This window comes from Bos indicus x Bos taurus, chromosome 11 (genome assembly GCF_003369695.1).
Source record: "Bos indicus x Bos taurus breed Angus x Brahman F1 hybrid chromosome 11, Bos_hybrid_MaternalHap_v2.0, whole genome shotgun sequence".
Taxonomy (NCBI): Eukaryota; Metazoa; Chordata; class Mammalia; order Artiodactyla; family Bovidae; genus Bos; species Bos indicus x Bos taurus.
The window spans coordinates 81,054,691-81,075,348 of record NC_040086.1 but is presented as its reverse complement, the minus strand read 5'-3'; the positions used below and the strand labels follow the sequence as shown (position 1 = coordinate 81,075,348).

Below are 20,658 nucleotides of genomic sequence, written 5' to 3'. Positions count from 1 at the left end.
CAGGTTCACAGGACAGAACCGAAACCAGAACGGGCATCTCCTGACCTTCTCCAGTCTAGTGACCTGGGACCTTTTCACTGCCTCCTGTCCACCGCCCACCTCGCCTCCCCCTTTCAGGGGCGGGGGGGCTGAGAAATAGCTTAGGACGTCTGTGTGTCTGCCATTTTTGAATGGTTCTGAAAGTGGAACCACTGGACAGACAGAAGGTGATACCTATAGACGGTGAGGGAACTGGAGAGCCTGGAAGACCACCTGCCTGCCCTCCAAGCTGAGGGGACTCAGAATCCAGAGCAGGGCAAAGCCTACTTGTTCCAGCCACAGGTTAACCAGCGGCAGGGCCTACACCCTGAGTCAGGGAACCTCAGAACGCTCTCTCCCACAGCAGCAGGAGCCCCGGTCAGTGTGAAGAAAAATACGACTCCTGCTCATCAGGTTCCCACAGTGCATCAGGTGTCACTGAACACTGGAGACCTGGTGACTCCCTGACACACTGGACAGATAGGTGTTCTTCCAGCTGCTTTTACAGACGAGGAAACTGAGGCCTTGTCCAAGGGACTTGGCTTTTGAGCAGTAGAGACAAGAGCTGAATTCCTGCAGTCTGGCTCCATTCCTGCTCTTAACTACTATGCTGTTAATATTCCGTCTCCCCATGTGGCACTAGTGGTAAAGAACCTGTCTGCCAATACAGGAGACTTAAGGGATGTGGGTTCAACCCCTGAGTCAGGAAGATCCCCTGGAGAAGGGCATGGCAGCCCACTCCAGTATTCTTGCCTGGAGAATCCCATGGACAGAGGAGTCTGGCGGGCTACAGTCCATAGGGTCTCAAAGAGTCAGACATGAATGAAGTGACTTAGCATGCACATACTCCATCCCAAAGCAGTTACATTTTAAAAAAAAAGAAAAAAGGAAAGAAAGAGACACACAGAACAGTCACTTAGTGGAAAGAAACGGGGAACACAGGAGGCGCACTAGAAGCAGACACTGCCTTCATGCCAAAGGTGGAGGAAAGGAGGAAACTCTCCAGGGCGGGAAATAGTGATTGAAAGGTGCTGAGCAGGCAGGACCAGGATTCTGGTCCCCAGCCCTTCCTGGGTGGCAGCCCTGCCCCCACCCCCTGGGTGTCAGCCAGCACCAGTAAAGGACTTCCTGGCTTCAGTATTGACACAGCACCACTCGTGGGAAGAGGAAGTGAGGTGGGCTGCGGAGGGTTTGAGGGAGGACCCAAGATGGGAGAGACATCAGGGTGGATGGAAGGGATAGTGTTCTTGAGAACTCAGTGCCCGTGTCACAGAGGGAGGGACCCACTGGGCAGCTGGTGAATGAGACTCTGCCAAAAGTTCTCACCCAGAGCAGTGAGTGCACACACTACCAGGGAGCCTGGGTTCTAAGGGTGCCGGGTGAATTCAGACTCAGGAGGAACTGGGGAGCAGGAAAGGACAGAGAACATCCCTCATCATTTCACAGACGGGGAGACTAGAGCCAAAATAACAACAGTCATGACGCCAGCGTCATCATCATGGCAGCCACCATTTATTGACACCTGTCATCTATCAGAAATGAACTAGATGCTTTATATAGGTTATATGGTAATAACATCAACTCTAAGAAGGCCGTATGATTATTCTTAATTTATAGTTGAGATAAGCTAAATCATATCCTAAAGGATAAGTAGCTAGTTGGTTAGGAGCAAGGATCTGAACTGTTGTCTGACATTTTGGTCCATGGTCTTACCTCTAAGCTACGTGTGTCATGAGATGGTGACAGGCTCTGCCCATGACTGATGGTGCTAACCCACAACCAACTTTTGAACTGTTAAAGCACAAAGGTACAGGTCTTTAAACTTAGACATATTATCCACACTTTATCCATACTATGTATCCACTTATGTATCCATGCTACATATCCACCTATATGGTTACATACTATTAAGGTAATCAAGCAGCTTATGATCCAAACCTGGGTTCTTGCCAGAGTGAAAAGGGCCTATTAATAATGCTGCTGGGGAACTTCCCTGGTGGTCCAGCAGTTGAGAACCCCCTCTTCTAATGCAGGGGGCATGAGTTCGATCCCTGGTCAGGGAACTAAGATCCCACGTGCTGCATGGTGCAGCCAAAAAAGTAAAAATAAAAAATAAACTGAGGGACTGCAACAGAAATCAATGAATCAGAAAACAGGAAAAAATTAAAATAATAATCGTGCCGCTGGGACAACACGCATTAACCAGTCCTGTCCCAGGCACACAAAGACCTTTTGTCACCCTGCTATAACCACAGTCCCGGGGGTGGGTTCTTTTAAGCCTCACTGATTCGGTGGAGAATGCTACTGCATGATCTCCTGCTTTCTAATTTACCCAAACACTCCTTTGCAACAATCCACTCTCCCTTTGCTCACCAGAAAGTCTTCTACACCTGTTGGCCTCATGGGCCTTACGGATAAAACAGGCAAGCTGATGATAAAGCGGATATCCTATGATTTGGGAAGCAAGGGTGTGACTTGTTCAGCAATAGATTTTGAAAGCACTGCTGGGCGCCTGGTGCCCTCGCACCCAGAACCTCAACAGGCAGGTGTTCTGATAACCAGCCAGTCCCCCAGACCTGAGGGCTCGGCGTCTCTCTCATCTCCGGCGGCCCAAGGCAACAGGACAGGAAACATTGCAAAGAGAAGCTGCTGCATCCTGCTGGAGAAACCGCCACCCATGACAGGACCCAAGACCCTGCTTCCTTGGAAGGGGGTGCAGGGCTGGGACAGGTGCCCTGTCTCCATTGCCAGCAGGCACCGATCCCCCAACCCTTGGAGGGTGTGGGGTTATACCCACCTGTCCAGGGATCTCTCCTCTGACTCTATGAGCCTGGGGAGGAGGGAGGCGGCACTTAAAGCTTGTTTTTTGTTTCTTAAGCTTTTTGTTTCTTTTCCGCCTTCTTAAGAATGTCTGATCAAGAGGAAAAAAGAATCTGCTGTTCTTTTGAAACAGGAAATCAGTCTTAAATCAATCTCACACATGAATACAAGTGAAACGCTAACAAGAGAGCAACAGGCACTAAGTCCATTCTCTTAAGAGCTGCTTCCTGCAGTTATTTCATCAGGGGCATCCCAGGACCTCTGGTGCAGTGATTCTCTGACAGCCCAGGAAAGCTCAGTGGTGCTGGGGAGCCCAGAGACCCCCAGAGGGACTGGTGAAGACACAGGCCGCAGGGCCCTGCAATAATGCACACAGCCAGCCTCTTGTTTTGCATAGAAGTGTCTGCTAGTGATGACTTTTGATTAAGAGAAAGACTTTTTTTTTCCAAATTAGGTCACATTCATATGCCATTGGGGTTTAGGGCATGGACTTATCTTTTGTGGACTTATCTTATTCAACTCTCTGGGGTTCCCCGGTGGCCAGGGTTCCCTGCCTGCCAAAGCAGGAGACGCCGAGATGTGGGTTCAATCCCTGGGTGAGGGAGATACCCTGGAGTAGGAAATGGTAACCCCCTCCGTTACTCTTGGCTGTAAAATCTGATGAACAGAGGAGCCACAGTCCACGGGGTCGCACAGACCTGGACGCAACTGAGAGAATAAACCACAATTCAACCCACTACTGCTATCAAGTTATTGCTATTACTATTATTAAAATTATTGGTCGTGCCATTTAGGGGATGCCTGAAACCTCGGGGAGGGAAGGGACTTAGTTAACAGCACCCAGCAAGTAGGTGGCAAAACCAAGACCAGAACACAGTTCTCCTGACTGACTCCTGCTTCTTCTATCTCAGCATGTGACCCCCTTGCGCTAGGGGCTAAGGGCAAGGAGCCCAGGCTGGAGCAGGAAACGGCCCATAGACAGACAGCGACAGAACCTGGGCTCAGGCCATCCCAGACCGTCAGAGAGCAAAGGGGGACAGGGGCGACACAACCCTCACTCTTCCTCACTTGGTGCCGGACGTCGGGCGCACATCACGTGACTGCCTCATGTGTGACAATCACAAGGTTGGTTCCATCAGGTCATCCCCTGGGGTCAGAGAGTGGGAGACACCTTAGAGATCCAAGGAGATCAGCCTCCTCTCCCTGACAAGCCTGAGCACCAGCACAGTCAAATCGCAGATCTCTGGGGCTCCTTCATGTTCCTGCCTCCCTTCCCAAGGCTACACCTCCAGGAACATCCCCTTTCTGGAAGGACGAGGGCACAACTTAACAGGCTTGCATGCACGGCCATCGGCGGTGGTGCAAGCCTAAACACTGAATGCTTCGTGGTGGAGCCAGGAAACCTTGATCTAGCCTGAACTTGGGTCTTGCTTGGGCTCCGTGACCTCTGGTCCCTCACTACCTCTCTGATCTTCAGATGCAAAGTCCGCTCAGTGCAGCTGTACAGCCACATACATGAGCAAGCCTCTCCGGGCTACTCTGAAGATCAAATGAGCCTCGAAAGCACCACAGCTATTTATGTTCATATGCTCTCTCTGCCACTGAGCGAAAGTGCCTTGAGAGGAGGGGCCCACGTCTTCCTAATTTTCACAAGCTATCACAATGAGCTCAAAGTCTGCACAAATGACAAACACTCATGGCCAAGTTTGTAAAATCCAGCCTCCCTGGGGGCAGTGAACGGCTCAGGGTGGCTAGAGAGGGAGAAAGAGGCAGCAGAAACACAGTAGAAAGAGGCTGGCATCAGGTTGTGGAGGACCCTACACATGCCCATCCTTTCTGTGTGGCCAAGTAGTGAGCTCGTCTATCAGATGTTTTTGTACTAGTGGGACGACGGAGCTGTGGAAAGAGCCTGGGGTCTTGTGCCCAACAGTCATGAGCTGTAGTTTTTGGACACCTGGACACCTGGCTGCCCTGTCTGCTCAATGGTAATGATCTCTCCCTTTTAGGCATGTGGGCGACCCAACATAAAAAGTGGCCAGTCCAAAAAGAAAAAAAAAGTGGTCCGTGCAGTGCATGTGTGCTCAGTCATGTTTAACTTCTTGTGACCCCATGGACTGTAGCCCACCAGGCTCCTCTGTCCATGGGATTTCCCACGCAAGGATACTGGAGTGGGTTGCCATTTCCTTCTCCAGGGGATCTTTCCAACCCAGGAACTGAACCCAGATCTCCTGCATTGTAGGCAGATTCTTTACCATCTGAGCCATAAGGGAAGCCCTCAAATTCAGCAAATACAACTGCCCCCTAAATAAGTGGAGCAAAAACTGACCTGGGCTATCAGAGTCAATGATTGTTATGGAAGTTCGAAGTCAGTGCTGCCTGGAGGTAACTAAGAAATGGTACCACGGCCAGATTGGACTGAGCACAGCCTGAGAGCCAGTCTGGCTGGAGGCATTTGTTGTCCAAGTTCCCAACGACCCTGTTGCACTCCAGCACCTCGTGCAAAGCCTGGCCGCACTCCTGCACCCAAAAGCCACAAGAGTCTCACAGGGCAAGTACCACCCAAGGACCACAAACCACCTACAAACTCCCAGCAGCCCCTGGTCATTGACACAAGGCACCATTGAAGTGGTTTGGGTTGGTTGTTCTACAGAGGCCTTGCTTACGCCATGAGGCTAGGTAGGGTTGGGGTAGGGGTAGGAGGTGGCAAAGCACAGGGGGTTGAGAAGCGAGAGATCTGGGCTCCAGTTTCTGCTCTGACCCTAAATCTCTCTCAGAGCCCAAGCACATCACTCAGCACTATCTGCATCACGAATGGAGAGGTCTTTGGAACTCAGGGCTCTCAAGGTCTAAGACAGCCCTTCAGTGGAGTGTTTCTAAAAGAACTTAGCCTGGGATATATATTATATACTGCCCTTGGAGAGAGTGGTTTTCTGACAAGCCAGGCCTCTGCTGAAGGCTGTGAAAGCGGAGGTCCTCCTGCAGACACCTCAGGCCAAATCCAACAGGTTCTAGTTCTCACCCCACTGACTCTTGCTGTGCAACCCTGGGTGAGTTGCTTTACCCCTCTGAGCCTCAGTTTTCCTCACGTGAGACTCAGTGGTAATGACATTCTGCTCATGTCATTTCCCAGCAAGCTCTGTTTTCTAAAACTTCAAAGAAAGTACAAATCTCCTTTCTCTCGGACGTGATGAGGCTAGTCAGACTCCACCCTCCCAGACAGAGCCAGACACACCTTCACAAAGCAGGGATGGGAGAGATGAGGGGCCGTGCGTTACGCTCAGGAAGAGGAGAGGGTCCCTGTCAACAGCGGCAACAGTGATGAGAACGGGCTGCAGTGACAGCTGGGAGCCGGCTTATCTGAGCTGATGACAAGATGCCCGTAACCCTGGCCCAGGCAGACAAATACTGGGGACCCTCAGACAATAGCACAGCTGCTCCAGTTCCTGGGCCCCCCTCTGTTGCGAGGCAAATTAGGAATCGTTAAATCAGCATTCATCCTCAAGATGCACAGGGCTTCTGCCTTTCTCAATAGCACAGGGATGTAGGGGGCAAATGCACACACCTCCCCATCAGGGTCCCAGACACCCTACACCTGGCCCTAGGGGGAGAGAAGGGGGAACCATGGACATAAAAAATGCCTGGGATGAGATCAGACTGACTACAGAAAAATGCATCGTCCTTCTGAGACCCATTAATTTCTAACGAAACCCATATTCCTAAGACGTGTTCAAATCTCTCCATGATCAGGTCCATACTGAAAGAGAACCACCATTATATAACCTCTCACTTTAAGCCCAGTGCTCTTCCACCCTGTTCTGCAGCCTAGACTTACCTCTCCACACACCTCCCTCCTTTTTACCATCCATCCAGGCCAGCAGCAGTCTCACCTCCTCCAAGAAGTCTTCTCTGATACTTTTCTGATACCCAGTCCACACGGACCTCTGTTTTGTCTGAACTCTCATAGCACTTTCGGCCTGCACCAGTCAGCGTTTTTGTTTCATCGCTTTTTGACTGTTCTCTTATACCAGCCTCCCGACTGGTTTCATCCTGCCTGGACTCAGACCCATGTTCTGCAGAAAGAGCTTTCTAAAGCATATCAGATGATGTGTGTTCCCTGTTTAAAACTCTGCTAGTACTTCCTACCACTTCTAAGGTCAAATTCAAATGTCACGGCATACTCCCGCCCCTCCGCTGAGCCTGCCTACGCTCCAGTGACACCAAAGTACTCCTGAGTTTATATATTGAGGTGGCACCAAGAGTGGGATAAGAACTCAGTTGAGAATTCCTCCCACAGTTTCAAGGTCCCCTCCCCACGTCAAATGCTGGACCACAGAGAAGATGGCTAGGAGCAAATGGCATTGAACCATGACCAAGGTAAAAAGAGTCAAGACCAACTAAGTGCTCAGTCATGTCTGACTCTGCAATCCCATAAACTGTAGCCCACCAGGTTCTTGATCTTAATAAGCTTACAGCAATATAGTCTTCAGCCATTCCATTGACCAGCCAATGGGAGAGTAGGCATTTGAGACTGGGACATAAGACAGTTCATTTGTTCTTTACAACCACAGTGATGAGGCAATGTTCACAGCCATGGAAATTGAGGCTTACAGAAGCTGAGCTCATGCCTGAACTAAAACTCCAGCCAAGATTCCACCTAGGTATTCTGGAATGGTATATGGAACCCTGCAGCCCAGTGGCCATCACTACTTTGTACCGCTAAGTACCTCCCAGTCAACTTGTCTGATGCTGAGCAAAACACTTCGTTCATGCCTAAGAGTTCATTCTGTCCAGGAGACCCTCCTGATGAGCTCCTGTAACTCCTTAGATGGAAAGATTGTGAAACTGGATGTCCATCTAAAAGAAAAGGGAGAAAATTCCACTCTAACTGTTCTATAGTTATCCAGAGGTGATCAGAAACCCTGACTAGCCTAATCATACCCCCAATCATACCTCACAGTCATAAGAGTGTGTGTTTATGGTAGAAAGCGTAGAAGAACAAGGTTTGGAAGACAGAAAGACCACTGTATGGATGCTGTGTGGACAGAAGCACCCATGGCACCAGCTCACCAGAGCCAATTATACCTATGTCTTCCCAACTTCACATTCAGTGAGGTCTTATAATTAGAAACCGCCCATGTGGGAATACTTACACTGTGGAAATTGGCAAACACTCCTAGTCAGGTTTGTTTATGTTTTTCCCTAGAGGGTCAGTTATTAAACATTAACCAGGCACAACTCCATGGATCCATCAGAAGTCACTGAGTTAGGATGATGGGGGATTCAAACTGTAGCCACAGCTGTGCCCCCAACTCACCATTTGGCCTGAGCACATTTCTCTCCTTCTTGATCCTCAATGACTTTCACTGTAGACTGGGAGCAAAGAATCCTTGCTTTCCTGACACACGACTGTATAAGGTAGGACGGTGGACCTAAGTGCATTTGAGTAAACGTAAAGATAGCTTGGTTGGTAAAGAATCTGCCTTCAATGCAGGAGACCCCAGTTCGATTCCTGGGTCAGGAAGATTTGCTAGAGAAGGGACAGGCTACCCATTCCAGTATTCTTGGGCTTCCTTTGTGGTTCCGTTGGTAAAGAATTCGCCTGCAATGCGGGAGACCTGAGTTCGATCCCTGGGTTGGGAAGATCCCCTGGAGAAGGGAAAGGGTATCCACTTCAGTATTCTGGCCTGGAGAATTCCACGGCCTGGAGAATTCCGTGGCCTGGAGGAGTCCATGGGGCCGCAAAGAGTCGGCCATGACTGACAGACTTTCATCTTCACTTTCAAAGTTGTGAGGATGTATTTGGCAACGTCTACAGGCATTTCCGGTTGTCACAGCTGGAGTGTGTGCAGTGCGACTGGCGTCTTGTGTGTAGAGGCCAGAGATACTGCTAAACACCCTACGATGCACAGGACGTTTCCAAAACAAAGACTTATTTTGCCCCAAATGTCAGTAGTGCCAAAGTTGAGAAGCCCTGAACTAAAGATACTTAAACATGTGGCCTGTTGAAGTTCCCTGAACACATCAGCATCCAAGAGGAAAATAAAGGCAACTTGGGTCAGTTGGAGGAACCCTGGAGGGTCAGTGGGTGCAGAACAGGGTGGTTAGTGCTACAGGGCGACAGCCCAAGGATATGAGTTTCTGCACCAGCACAGTGCCTGGCATACAGTAGGTGCTCAGTAATGATCTGTGGGAAAAGCAATGAGTCTAGCTGGGACCCAAAGTGTAGTCTCTCTAGTAGACTCACACTCGTGTATGTGCACCCTCCATCACAGGGACACCAGCTAGAAGAAACTGACAAGAGGGATTTCACCTCCTCTGGGAGGGAGATGGGAGGAAATGGTGTGATATCCCAGCCCCGGGGACTCAGCTTCAACAAATAATCGCCAGCCTGACAGTCACAGCAGCCAGCCGTGGTCAGAAAAGCAACCTTATTTAAGTCACTTTCTAATAGGAGTTGAAGCATCTTGAAAGGTGAAGTTTTTGAACCCTCTCTGGGGAGGTGATTGTTAAAAACACACAGCAGGCAGTCTGGCTTTCCACACATTCACAAACCACTTTTTTTTTTTTTTAAAGACAATCCTTTTATCCCTTGTACCACTTGGGACTGCAAATGCATTTAGCACAAACCACCCGAAGCAGAAACAGCGTTGGTTAAGAAACCCTCCAAGCACCAGGGGAAGCGGTCTGGCATGGCCCAGATGCTCACAAGAGAAAAGCGATGACATGCCACATACCAACTGCCCCAACTCCTCTGGGGCCTGAAGTCAGCAGGGCTGTGGGGAGAAGCTTTGCCACAAGTCTTTCCTGGAAGACCCCCGGCGAGCCTCTCGGTTCCCTGTCCCTGGGCTGGACTGGGAGAGGCGGCCCATTTCTCAGGGAGCAGATGACAGGATGGGACCCCCCTCAGTGTCTCCCTGACCATGAGCCATCTGACTCACAAAGCCCTGTAATTAAAACCCCAAGGGTTCAGAGCTAGTTCTAGATGTAGCTGGACCCAGCGGCTTCTCAGGCACCAGAGCTGCCAGCAGAATGACGAGGGTCTATTGATTTATCCTGGTCGACTGATGACAGGTCACTCAGCTACCAATTAGGCTCGCAGGATGCCAGGGCTGGAAGCCACCTGAGTACCTGCTCCCCTCCCCCAATCCTCTTTAAGAATGAGGGGCCCCTGGCCCAGGGGAGGGGTGCACTGCCCCAGGCCTGTTGTGGGGTTTTCTATTGACTCTTAGTTGAGGGTACTTTTGTGACTGCTCAGTGAGTCTTTTTGTTCAGGTCTCTGAACTCTAAATGGTGAAACTTGGAGAATTCAGTTCAGTTCAGTCCCTCAGTTGTATCCAACTCTTTGCAATCCCATGCAGCATGCCAGGCTTCCCCGTCCATCACCAACTCCCGGAGCTTACTCAAATTCATGTCCATCGCGTGGGTGATGACATCCAACAATCTCATCCTCTGTCTTCCCCTTCTCCTCCCACCGTCAATCTTTCCCAGCATCAGGGTCTTTTCCAATGAGTCAGTTCTTCACATCAGGTGGCCAAAGGATTGGAGTTTCAGCTTCAGTCCTTCCAATGAATATTCAGGACTGGCTGGATCTCCTTGCAACACAAGAGACTCTCAAGAGTCTTCTTGGAGCGTAGGCATAAGCTAATTGTGGTCCAGGTAGGACTTGGGGCCACAGGATGGAAGCAGGGTAGTTCCAGGGAAAGAAATTTACAAAGTAACCACCACTCGGTGAGAACTTGGCTCCATCCTTGGCTGAACTTGGCCCCTTCCATGCTCATCTCTCATTCATTTCTCATGTCCATGACCCAGCAACAGGTCATGACTCAGGCTAAGAGAAGTAAAGAAAGGCACTAAAGCCCAAAGGAAGGCACTGAAACTAGTGAATCCCTTTGATTCCGATGTTCTTGCCTTAAACAAATTATTTTCTTTTTCATTTACAGTCCTAATATTGAAAGAAACAGTACAATAATGTCTTCAGTAACGCCTGCATTTTATTTTACAAAATAAAAAAATCATTTTGCTTCATTATTAATCATCTTCAGAATGACCTGAGAGCAGGCTTGACTTTTTTTCCTACTAAAAAATTCCTACGAAAATGGTCAATATTTCTAGACGTGGTCCCAAGGGCCTGGGTCAGTAGAGGAGATAAATAAGATGCCTCCTGGGACCTCATCTTGGAATCTGAGAGCAGCTATGCAACTGAACGACACAGGAGACAGTATAAAACCCTGCCTAGTGGGCTGACCCCTTGAATGGGGGTGCCTCCAAACAGAGGTACAGCAATAAGGAGAAGGAATCCCACTGAGGTCTGCCCTGCCGCCTGACACTAGCTTTCTGTGTTTCTTCCATTTGGGGATAAAGATTCTGAGAACAAAGTATGGCCCCCTCATCCGTGTTTACTAGGAACTCAGGAGCTACCAGGAAAGATAAAGACAAGAAACAAGAATTAAAATACAGTTTGGTGACTGCTGTAAGGGGGAAGCAGAGGCTCGTGTGGGAGCACTAATGAGGGACCCCGAACTCCATCCACGTGGTGGGAATCCAGTCAGTCAAGGCTTCGTGGAGGGGTCAATGTCTAAGTCTGGAATCCACACAGGACTTAGCCAGGCCAACATGGGGGTTGAGAAGGAGACGGGGGAAAGAGGACAGAGGTCATAAGGCAATAAAAATGAATGGAGGTGATGAAGCTCCTGATGTAAGACACTCTGTGAGTTGGGTATGGCTGGTTCAGTTCAGTTCAGTCGCTCAGTCGTGTCTGACTCTTTGCCACCCCATGGACTGCAGCACGCCAGACCTCCCTGTCCATCACCAACTCCCAGAGCCTACTCAAACCCATGCCCATCGAGTCGGTGATGCCATCCAACCATCTCATCCTCTGCTGTATGGCTGGACTATGAGACAATAATAGGTCAGGTGGGAGGGAAACCTGGGCTGAAATGGAAGCCAGACCACAGGGGCCAGCAGAGCTTTGTAAGGGAATCTACCCTTCACGTGGCAGCTGGCTCCTACTGTTCACCTTTCACCGTTTTTCAGGGACAGGGTGACGCGGTCAGGTTTATATTTTACATCATGCCTCTGCGTGTGTGTGCACATGCGCATGAGCACATGTGTGCGTACACACTATTCCATCCTGGCTGTCAATTATTTCACCTCTAAAATGAGGGAAACACACTATGTGCTTCATATCCCCAATGTGTTACAGGGATGAAATGAGATATTTAATAAAAGGTTTATTAAAGATTAAAAAAAAATGAGAAGCCTCTATGAAGAATGACCCCTAGCTTATCTCAAGGCTATCAAATATGAAAATGCACTCCCCAGAAGAATGAACGGAGAGTAGGTCATGGCACTCAGAGCAGAGGAGACCACAGCCCGCAGCCCCAGGCCTTCTTGTCCGGAAGGCCCTCTGGGATTCTGCACCCAGGGAGCGTCTCGCCCAGGGCACCTGTGTGTTCAGGACTCACTTTCCGATTCACGGGTTAGCAATAAGGAGGCAAAAAAAATCAAACACCAAACACCCAACTTTTTTGTTTATCCAGTTAATGTCCCCAGTTTCAGATAAAATAATTATTTTCACAAACCTCAGCTTGAATCTTACAGAACACATAGGTGGGTAAAACATACTTGCTATTCAGATGAAATGGCAAAAGTCCTTGCCAGAAAAGGTGGGCAGGGAGACCTGCCCAGTGGATCTGTTTCTCCTCTCCACCAGTCCTGCCTCTGGGAATGGCTGTTGTGTTAGTCACTCAGTCGTGTCTAACTTCTTGGGACACCATGGACTGTAGCCTGCCAGGCTCCTTTGTCCTTGGGATTCTACACTGATGTATAGATCAGTCTTATGGACTCTGTGGGGGAGGGAGAGGGTGGGGAGATTTGGGAGAATGGCATTGAAACATGTATAATATCATGTATGAAACTAGTCGCCAGTTCAGGTTCGATGCTCGATACTGGATGCTTGGGGCTGGTGCACTGGGACGACCCAGAGGGAGGGTATGGGGAGGGAGGAGGGAGGAGGGTTCAGGATGGGGAACACAGGTATACCTGTGGCGGATTCATTTCGATATTTGGCAAAACTAATACCATATTGTAAAGTTTAAAAATAAAATAAAATTTAAAAAAAATACTGGAGTGGGTTGCCATTTCCTTCTCCAGGGGATATTCCCAGACCCAGGGATCGAACCCAGGTCTCCTGCATTGCAGGCAGATTCTTTACCGTCTGAGCCACCAGGGAAACCCTGGGGATGTCTGACTCCTGTTGAAATCAGGAAAGACCAAAGCCGTGGCAGGCTGCTCACCAGTACCTGGAGCGCAGGGCTTAAAGCTGCCTTCACAGGGGAGCGTTTCCAAGCCTTGCACAATTACCTTTATTAGCATAACGTTTTGTCCTGCCTTTTGTAAAACACTTTCTATTTCCATCTCAGGAAGAATGCAGCAACAGAAAATGCTGCTACTGTGGGGGAGGTGAGGTAGTCTATAAAATTTAAACCATGGGGCATTCGTTCAAGACTCCTGGGTAAGGATGTCTCTTGATACATAGTTCATGACAGCCTTAAAGCTTGGCCTACTTCTGACACAGGGATCATATATTTTGGAGAAGTCAGGTGGAAGGCGGGGAGAAGGAGAAAAATCACTTTTAAATGGTTCTGTTGTGGTCCGCCTTGTGGGTAAAGCCAGACCATATTTTGGACCGCTCTTTTCTACCAGAAGGGCTTCCCTTAAAGGCATTTAAAAAAGTGTTTTTCCTCTTAAATTGAAAAGGCAGCATATCACCCGGTTTCAGTTTTATCTTCTGTAACACTAGATAAAGATGAGGCTGAATCCATCTGTTAACACATATAGCCTGCAAACTGTATGAAAGCGTGCACACGCATAAACACACACACACACACACACACACACACACTCATTGCAAAAAGGGAGGAAAATCCACACTTTTAAAAAATTTATCATCCAGCAATGCTACCCAATGCGGATGAGATAGCAGCACTTTTATCCTTTTATGGCAGATTCAGGAGGAAGCCAGCCTTGCCCCAAAGGTTGCTCCCCCACCGTCGCTGCCACTTGCCTTGGGATCCTGGGACTGGCTGCAGGCCAGGCCCTTCCCCCTACAGCCTGGGGTTCCATCCTCGCAGCCGAACTCAGTAATGATCCCCTGGGCATCATTACCTGCCATGTCTCAGCCCACTCTAGCTGATGCTGAAAGAATCACTGGGCAGAGAGGGGGTTTCTAACCTCTGGTACAAAGGCTACGCTCTTGAGGCTGCATTTTCAGAGGAAGAATAATCAGGCAGGCTGCCTGGACCCCATCTGGGTCACTTGGCATTTCCTAGGACATTGCTGGTGGGGGTGGCACTGCAGATTACCCTCTTGAGGCTTTGAGAACTCCTTTTGTTCAACTATTGCTGAAAACGCTGTATGCAACTGATCAGATGAAACAGATCAGAGATTGGAGGTTGGAGGTGACCTAGAGGAGCCCTTGCCAGAGCGCACATTGCTCACATCTCCACAATTACCTATTTTGAGTGGGCACATGCAGATGGAGAGTCCTAAAAGGCACAGCGTTAATTTGTTTCTTAAATGCAGAGAACATGGGCATCACAGAGTTCCAAAAATAAGCCAGCTTCATTTCATTGAGGTGAAGGTTGAGCACCCACAGTTTGGAAGAGGATGGGGGTGGAGGTGATAAGCAAGAGCAGCCACCAAGGCCACCTGGCACTTGAAGAAGGGGGCTTCCTAGGCGTCACTAGTGTGAAGGATCACCTGCTAACGCAGGGAACATAAGAGACAGAAGTTTGATCCCAGGGTCAGGAAGATCTCCTGGAGGAGGGCATGGCAACCCACTCCAGTATTCTTGCCTGGAGAATCCCGTGGACAGAGGAACCTGGTGGACTGCAGTCTATAGGGACATGACTGAAGCGACTCAGCAAGCACACACGCATGCATGTGGTCTTTAGGGAGGGCCCAGAGCCCCAGCTACAATCCAGGCAGCCCACACTCTCCAACGCCAGGTCCTGGGGATTCCGCTTCTGTGGATTCTCACACGGCCCCTCCCCCTCCTCCCACTGCAGCTGCCCTAATTTAGGTCTTTATTATCTTTCTCCTGGATGGTTTTGCACAGGCAGCCAGATGACTCTTCCTGAAGCAGCAGAGCTATGATTACGCCACTCCACAGCTCAAAGACCTTTAATGATTTCTCCATGGGCTAAAAAATAAAAGCCCAGCTTCTAATTATTAAGGTCCTCTTCACCAGGTCCCAGCCTAAATTCTAGCCTCACCTTCTTTTCTTTCTTTCCTGTACCCTGCCTTCAGGCTCAGTGTCACCCTTCCAGCTGTCCCACCTGCATGCCCTTGCTCTTATATTTCCCTCTATCTAAAATAGTCTTCCCTCCACTCCATCTCCTGAAATCCAAATCCTATTCATCCTTTAAGACCAAACTCAAAAGCTACATGCACATGGTTTCAACACTGACCCCCAAGGAAAATCTCTCTGTCCTCCGAGCTCCCATAATTTTACTGTATCAATCACATTCTTTTGTGATAACAGATTCTGTATAAGTCTTGCTGTACTCCTTAGGCTAGAAGAAGAGGGCAGAGGACAACGCGATTGACTTAGCAGCTTTATTCTATCTCGATCAGTCCTGCACACAGTAGGTGCTCATTTATGTTACGTAAGTGAATCATCCATGTGAAGATGTCTCAAGACTGCAGACATGCAGCTATTTTGTGCAGGCACAGCTATTTAAAGAGATCAAATGAGTACAGCCTAGAGGCGCATCATGAAAGGACCATGTGGTATGCAGAGGAAGTAAGCTGGGTGGGCTGGGGTCAGAGGTGGATGACGCTAATGACCTCCTTGAGGATAAATCCAATGGTCAATTCTCAGCCTGCATCTTTACTAGACCATCAGCAATTCTGCATGATTGAGTCATCGTTCCTTCTAGAAAATCTTAGGAGATCACAGTCTCTTATTTTTCCTCCTAGTTAATCTCTGTCTCTCCCTGTCTCCTTGGTTGGTTCCCTTTCTTTTTCTCTAGAACTCTTGACATTGGCATTCCCTAGGACTCACATCTTTAGTCCTCCTCTTCCTTATCAGGACTCATGCCTTTAGTGACCTCACCTGGCTTCACGGCTTTCAAGTTGTCTATATTTTGATAAATCTTAAATGAGTATTTCCATCTTGGACCTCTTCCTTGCTTGCACTAACCACAGTCTGCTCAAACGCCACACCTGGATGCTGAATTCAAACTTAATGTGGCCCCACAATGAACTCCTCACTCCTCCCTGCTCCCTAGCCTACTTCATCCAGTCTTTCTCATCTCAGCTAATGACATTTCCATCCATCCAGTTTCTTAGCACAAAACATTGAGTCATTTTAGCCTCCTCTATATTTCACAGCTCACATCCAACCTTCCAGGAAGTTCTTTTGGCTTTACCTTTAAAGTACATCCAGCACAGATCCAAATGTATCCCCTTACTCCACATTGTCCCATGCTCTTTTGACCTTCTAATAAGCTAGAAGGCAATAAACATTATTTTATTACTTTTGCCTGAGTGATACTAACTTTATTATCTACTTTTTCTCACTAATGTCTCACAGGCCCAGTACATGGAACTCTGCATGGCACAAAGTAGGCATTCAATTAATATTTATCAAATGCATGAATGAATGGTTTTAGCTGGTCATCTCTGAACTGCAGCTTAAACAATAAATAGCATTTAGCCCAGAGAAAGGCAGCCACAGCCAAAAGGCATCTGTAGGCAGGGGGAACAAAAAAGCCAGGGCCTAGAGATAGAACCTTCACCAACATCTTAGGATTTGACAGTGTCGCAAGCCTGCCTGCATGATACAAAACCATGAAAGAAGCAGACTTGAGCAGTTTCCAGCTTATCCAGACCAGCCAAGGATGTTTTCAAGGGACATCAATGGACAGCATGCTTCTTTTCTTAAAAAGACATATAATAAAAATGAAACAAGATATACAAAAGTTGATAAATACTTGTGTAGAAACATCCTTTGTACAATTTTATTTACAGTACACACCTTTTTCCCTACAAAGACTTTATCCCTAGTTCTATGCATGCTATACTATGAGCTTAGTCACTCAGTCGTGTTCAACTCTTTGCAACCCCATGGACTGTAGCCCGCCATGCTCTTCTATCCATGGACTTCTCCAGGCAAGAATACTGGAGTGGGTTGCCATTCCTTCTCCAGGGGATCTTCCGAATCCAGGGATCAAACCCGGGTCTCTTGTATCTCCTGTACCGCAGGCAGGTTCTCTACCTTCTGAACCACCAGGGAAGCCCAGTTCTCTCCATATTCACCCAGAATTAGACATCCTGTAAGTGCATGTTCAGAACCTAGCCCATGTCAGCCCTGCTCCCTGTCATACCTTTGGAGCCCACCCAGGCATAGTGTTTTTAAATGACTTGTTCAATGAATGAGGAAATGAATGACTGCCTTCTGATCATCTCCCACCAGGACCAGTTCCTTGATGTAAGAATATACTCTAAGAAAGAACGCTCCTTGAGACGTGTCTTCAAGGCAGAATATACATCACCCTTCATTTCCACCCAGTACCTTACACTGGAAAGATCTGGTGCCTAGAAGTCAAATTCATCTACATGCAGACCTGGAAGCAGGCAAGGGCACCAGGGCACATCCATCTTCGTTACCCTCTGCCAGCATCTCAGCATCTCTACTCTGTTGCTGGGATTTGATCCAAGGTAGAGTTGGTGTGAACCTCTTGGTCATGGTGTCCACCCTGCCATAAAAGGAGGTTAGGACTGGACCCAGAAAGACTCTACAGTCAGTCCTTGTAGTGGAAGGGTTGAGTCAGAGATGACTCAGTGTATGCATCTCTAAAATGAGAATTATCATACCAGGGGGCCACAAGAGGACTGGTAACCCCGTGGAAAACTAGCCTCACTGAGTTCTAGCCATGGATGATCATTTCTCCTCTGGGCACTCTCTGCCACGTTCCCCAGGGAGAAGGGGCTTATCCTGCTATTCAAGATGCATCTGTCCAGCAGGTGCTGTGGCTTAACCACTGTCATCTGGCAGAAGCTTCCTCTTGGCATGTTTTCTTCCCAGATGGTCATGAAGGCACTTGCCATCACCAAACTCAGAAGCTTGATTAGGGGCTTTGGGGCTCTGATTAGAGTCAGGAATTAACAGGGCTGGAGAAATGACTTCCTTGGAGGCCACACTTAGATAATCACATGGAAGATGAATCCAGCATCACTGTACATGGTTTCTGCTACCTTTGGGGGTGTGGTCTTTAACTTGGAATGGGGTCAGTGATTGCCATGGGAAATAAGGGGAAAGTAGAGCAGAAAAATAAAGCAGGATTTTCATAGCTCTGCTGCATACATAAACACATACACACACACACACACACACACACACAAAGACACAACCATTAAGTCTCCTGGAGATCAGCAGCTGATTAGATTTACCTCATCTATCAAGGAAACTGATTCTCAAGGAATCTGGTTAACAGCAAAACAAAAAGGTATAAATTCCCATTGTTTTCATTGCAGGGAAGAAAGACTTGGGTCAGTTAGAACATTCTTTCATCTGAAAGTCATATTTCATCTGAACTTGCAGATGTTCTGGGGACAACTGGCAGGCAAGCAGAAAACATTCATAAGAACCAACATTCTTTTCATTTTTTCCCCAACACGAGGGTACTCTTCCGGCCACTAACAAAAATCACACAAGCCTTATGCCGGGCCTTTATCAGCCTCTAAACTAATGAAGTCCCGTCTTCTTGGCTTGTATTTCTACTCAGCAAACATTCATTGTGAGCAAGGACGAGGAGCTAAGGGTGTGGAATTTGGAGTGCAGGGTCCTGACTTCAACTTAAACAGCCTTAAATAGGCACTTCCTCTCTTGCAGTCTCAGTCTCCTTACAGTATAAAATGAAGCTAATATACGCCACCCATCTCACATGGCTGCTAAAATTTAAGTGAGCTCCCATATTACAGCCCTGGTGCAGCGTCTAATAGAGGCTTGCGAAAACACTGAATCTGAATTGAATGCCTGTTAAGTAAATGCCACTCTGTTATGTGAACCACACGTAACAGAAACTGATTTCAAAGTGGTCGTATTACTGGAAAAGGAGATGGAATACATTCACCGACGATTCTAACACAAGATAAAAACCAGTAAAAGCTCAAGATGTCACCAAGAAAATGTGCTGGAGGGTGAGACAAGGCAGAGATTATTTACAGCCAGGGGCATTTGGGAATGTGTTCCGGAAGAAGAGATACTTGACGTAGGAGGATGCCACAGTTTATTTTAAAGGAAAAGGACGGATGGTAGTTTATTTACACTTTAATACATAGAAAAGTCCAAGTCATTATGCTTAGCATCTTTTTTTTGTGGAGGGGGGCAGTAAGAAAAGAAAGGGAACAAGACCAAGACCTTGTCCCTAGACAATGTATAACCCAATTGGGAAGAGATCATGTGAATATACATATACACACAGTCAAGTCAGCTGTCCCTGACAATTTGTAACAAATAGCTGATGAATAATTCAGAGATTTGGAGTGACTAAAATGTTAAGGCAAGCCACGGAATGTAATCGCAAGTGCCACCAGGTAGCTCTAGTGTTTCCCTCCCCAGGTGTCAGTATTACCATCTGTAAAACAGACCAACCGTGTGTGGCAAAGATGTCCTTAGTCTAGGAAGATAGCTGATGAGGTCAGGGTGGCCAGGCCACTCTCTTATGACCACAAGCAGCTTCACCACAAGCACACCATTTCCTCTGTGTGCTGTACACACATTACCATTTCCCAAGTGGCTATGACATCCAACATTGGAAATCCCTGGTCTAGATGATCTCAAAGAATCCTGCCTGTTTGGTCAACCTATAAAGCAGAGGTCGAGTGTAGCCCTGAAAATGGAGAGGTCTTGAACTGTCTAAAAGCAGAGTCTCAGAAATCCAGAGAAGCTGGTCCATGCACAGGGAGCTAGGGTTCTGGGCACAGCCCTGGCCAGTGAGCTCAAGCCTCATGTGGCTGCTCCATTTAGCAGCTACCATAACCTGTTCCTATAAGCCCCTGAGCCTTAGTTTCCTATTCTATAAAATGCGCTTAAATCATAAAGCGTGATGTCCAGGATTGTTGGGAAGAGGAAGGAAGACCACGCAGGTGGGAATCCTCCTGAAAATCTGTGTCCTTGAACTTGAATGCTACATCAGAGCCACATACAGAATGTCTTCCCCTACTAGCCAACAGATCGGAAAGTGATAAAGATGTAAATAAGGCCTGTATTTTCCCAGCTATTAATAAAACACAGCATTCTAAATGAGCTGCTGTGTCTTGCAAAAACCTGTTAGTGCTGGTGACAAAAGGCTTAGATGCTAAAGTGGATTTTGAAATTCCTGGACGCTCAGGATGAAATTATTTAAATTAAAGGTGTTAGAGAAAAGGTAACCCTCAATTACAGAATAAAAAGCAAAACAATGTTTCATAATTTGCAGGTTAAAAATGCAATTTACGCTGGCCTCTTAGAAGTTGTCTACTTAAGGTCTGAAGGGGAAATAGAGGGTGATGTTTATTTACAAGGACCCCCAGAGGGTTGCAGGGCACTCACCTGCCTTTGAACCGGCCCCCGGGGGTCTCCTGAGCCTTCCTGCCTGAGGTTGGCTCTGAGCGTGCTTCTTGAGCTCCACTTCACATGTAGAGGCCTCATGCCTTGGACAAGCTGGTCGGACACTGCCTGACCTGGGCTGTCAGCAAGACACGATCAGGGGCCCAGAACAAGCATCCTTGTGACCGTCCCTTGTGCTATGGGGCAGTGCCAGTTGGAGGCCC

The 20,658-nt window shown here is 48.0% G+C and overlaps 1 protein-coding gene across 3 annotated transcripts in view; it reads right to left on the bottom strand.

Moving 5' to 3' along the window:
• FAM49A (family with sequence similarity 49 member A) overlaps positions 1-20,658 on the bottom strand; it is a 102,492-nt gene that overhangs the window by 62,997 nt on the left and 18,837 nt on the right. The window lies entirely within an intron of this gene.